This window comes from Poecilia reticulata, unplaced genomic scaffold, assembly GCF_000633615.1.
Source record: "Poecilia reticulata strain Guanapo unplaced genomic scaffold, Guppy_female_1.0+MT scaffold_155, whole genome shotgun sequence".
In the NCBI taxonomy this organism is placed as follows: Eukaryota; Metazoa; Chordata; class Actinopteri; order Cyprinodontiformes; family Poeciliidae; genus Poecilia; species Poecilia reticulata.
Genome location: NW_007615016.1, coordinates 643,322 through 647,082, shown reverse-complemented (window position 1 = coordinate 647,082; position 3,761 = coordinate 643,322).

Genomic DNA, 3,761 nt, shown 5'->3' with positions numbered 1-3,761 from the left:
GACGGTTTCCAGGGGGGGTTGACGGTTTCCAGGGGGTGGACGGTTTCCAGGGAGCTGGTTGTTGCCTCCCAGGCTTGTCTGATCCCGGCCCGGTCTGCGTGCTTTGTGTGAACCGGCTGCTGGTTTGGTTGCGCTGCTGCTGAACGTGTTTATTGGTGTTTTAGCAGCTTTGGGGCCGTGGCGCGTACCCAGCATCAGAACCGAGCCGTGTGTCCGGCTCGCCATGTGTCCGGCTCGCCGTCAGAACCAAAGAGCTTCAGAGTTTCCAGGTGAAATGCAGACGCTCGCTCAGCCTGCTGTCGGCTTTGCACTGCTTTAGTTTTCTTCCAGTAAACCTGAACGTTTCCTGCTGTAAGGCCCGAGTGGACCAGGACAGAAAACGGGTCGCTAACAGAGAGGAACTCGGATTAACTCCCGTTTTTATTAACATTCTTTAATCACTAAAATCATTTTATCTTAAATGTCAAAGTTTATTTAAATAGCAGATTTACGGCAACCTCTCCTGGCCAACAGCTTCACAGCGAGATAAATGATGAAACAAGAAATAAAGTTTGATTAAAAATAATAAATTGGATAAAAGCGGATTAAACAGGGCTGGTGTGAATCTACCATAAATGCCCTTACAATCTTAATTGTGTTTTTAAATATGTGTATAAATTTGAGATTATGCTAATTTATTCCTCACCAGTAATTTATTTTAAAAAAGTCATACAATTATTCTTTACAAGCTCTTATATATTGTTTTGTTGTATTGAATTTTTTTGCACTTTTTCAGTTCATCTTAAATTTGTCCAAATATTTACATGCATGGAAAATGTTTAAAAAAGGCGCCGTAACATTTCTACATTTCTGTTTGATGCAACACAAACTGAATGCAGAAACTCTGTAAATAATTTTATGGGAGATGAAATGTGAAGCGTCTGCAGGGCCGAGTTTACCAGCAGGAGTGAAGCGGGGCCGACAGACACGACTTCTGACTGATTGTTTTACCGTAACGCCGCAGAAAGAGGATAAAAGCAGCATTTCAAATTGAACCTGAACTCACCGTGTCTGTCCCTTTAAAGTCCAGTCATGACTGAGTCACAGGAAGTGATGTAATTTGGTGCTGCTGCCGTTGAGCCGTAGCCGTAACGTGTGTCTGTGTGAAATCTGATAGCGGCCATTTTGTTCCTGCTGGTCGCCCCTCATTGGTGACTTCTGGGTTTTTGTTTCTCACAACGTGACAAACTCTGAGTTTTCTGAGCTCTTTTTCATAACATGAAATTTTAAACAAAAATCCTCCAAAACAAACTGCAGAGGAACATTTATAGTGGCCTAGTCAAAGTTCGGGAGTGGATCCAGTCTACATGCTTTGACATGAGGTGGGCGATGTGGACTTAGAGTTTTACCTCATTACTTTATGTTACTACTGTGATGRTGATTGTAAAAGMTATTTATTGCTTTTAAGGTAACTGAGGACGTTRGAATATGATTAAATGTTAAATGCAGTTAATTTTTTCAGTGCAGTGATATTAATCCCACTTTAAGAAAGTTAAGACAGATTTAAATGGGAATGTTTTTCTAAAGCTTTAGTGTCTGAGGGGCCTTGAATGCTGATTTTTACTGATATTTTCTGATTTTTATTGATGCTATTGTGGAACAAACTGGAGAAAAATGTGAAAAATTACATTTATGATGCGAGTTTTTTTTTTAAATTAAAGTTTAGTAAAGATGTGCCGATCAGGTTTTTTTCCTGCCGATACCGATCACCCATGAGGGCCGATCACCGATACCGATCACATAATTATTATTATTATTATTATATATTATTATTATTTTAATGAAGAACTGAAAGGTTCTTCATTAACTTCCTCTGATGGAAATAAACACAAACACTGAACTTCCTCACAGCTGCTGCTTCTGCAGGAGTCTGGGGGTTAACGTCTGTCTCTTCTAGCCATTCAGGTTATTTTAGACATTTTGAAGAAAAATAACCGCCAGAGAATCTACATTTGTTTGAAATACTTGCTCCTTTTATTTGCATGTAGAGTTAGTCCCGTGTTTCTGTGCTTTTCTTTTACCCGGATGCTCCAGTTTTATCCCACTACATGATGCCGGATGTTCATTAATTTATCAAATTAATGAACAGAGCAGAGTGTTGCTTTACAAAACCCACCAGACGTGATCGTGGATTTCCTGATGAATTAAAGTCAAATTAAAGATTTTATGTTAAATTTGTAGTAAATAAATGATTTTAACAGCCAGTGTTTATGGCTGCAGAGCCGACGTGGCACAGAGTTTATTTATAGAGCGGCAGCTTTTAAAGCACCCTGGGAATTTCCTTTCTTCTGACTGTGTGTGTGTGTGTGTGTGTGTGTGTGTGTGTGTGTGTGTGTGTGTGTGTGTGTGTGTGTGTGTGTCAGGTTTTCTGATTAAAGACACAAACTGGAGTTGAAGCTGCAGCTTGTGCTGGATTACCTGGAGAGTTTAGAGAGGAAAAGGTTCAATGTTTGATTTTAAATCTATAAACTGAGAACTGATGATGGTTCTGAGTTTCTACTGGACRACGCTCAAAGCAGCAATTTAAGGTTTAATAAAATAATGGCTTTAAAATTATCTCACCATTCTTGCTTTCCAAGCAGAATGACTGCTGATCTATTCGTTATAGTTCTAGTTCTGCTGCCAATGATTATTTTGGTGATCAGATTAGAAGACGGACTCGTTCTGTTTTCAATTGATCCATTTTTAAGAATATTAGAAATGCATGAATAGCTGTGGAGGTGCAGCGGTTGGGCACGGCCCATAGCTGGAGGCCTTGGTCCTCGACGCGGCCGTCGCTGGTTCGATTCCCGGCCTGGTGACCTTTGCCTCATGTCTCCCTCATTACCCCATTTCCTGTCAGTTCACCATCGATCAAAGGCCACTAGAGCCAATAAAACAAACAAAATGTACATTAAAAGATGCAAATAATTCTGTCCCTTCTGTTAAATGAGAAAATCCACCTGGGTTGATTATTTGATTTACCAATTAATGGGAACAGAAAACGTGATGAATTATTTTTTCTTTGCAGAATTTGAACCAAAACCAGGAAATTTTAGTGCAACATATTTACAGAGATGTTCTTCAGTGGAAAATATTTATTTCTGTTAGTTTTTGATTAATTGCTGCTCCAAGTTGTTCTTTTAGCACATTGTTTTTTGAGTTTAAACATTCCAGTTATTCATTGATTACATAAATATTTTACTATTATTTCAATAATCGATTAATAACTTCATGCCTAAATATTGTCTGAATTTCTTTTATTTTTTAAATTGGATTCATGTATTGGTGCAGATGCAGTGGATGAGTCCAATTTCTGCTTATATTGGAATGAGAACACCTGAATGTGTTGGTTAAATATTGGTATAGTGGCATATTTATGGTGGATCGCTCCGTTTGAATTTCTCTCGTTACGTTTCCCCCACAGCCTGCTGCTGTAAATATGATACAAATCATTTCTCTGCTGTTTTCCGTTCTGTTCTTCTTAAATACGCACCTTATTTGTCCTCTGGTTATTTTTAGAGAAAGTTATCAGAGCTTCTGTACATTTGGACACAAAGTGCTCAGATAAGAGCCAGCGTGTTTCAGTCACAACGTTTTGGGTATTTTGTGATTACAGAGCTTTCAGAGAAATACTCACTACAAAAATAGGAAAAGAAAGCTGGCGGTTTGTTAGCGTGTTAGCAGGCGGGTTGTAAGCGCGTTAGCAGGCGGTTTGTCTGCGCGTTAGCAGGCGGTTTGTC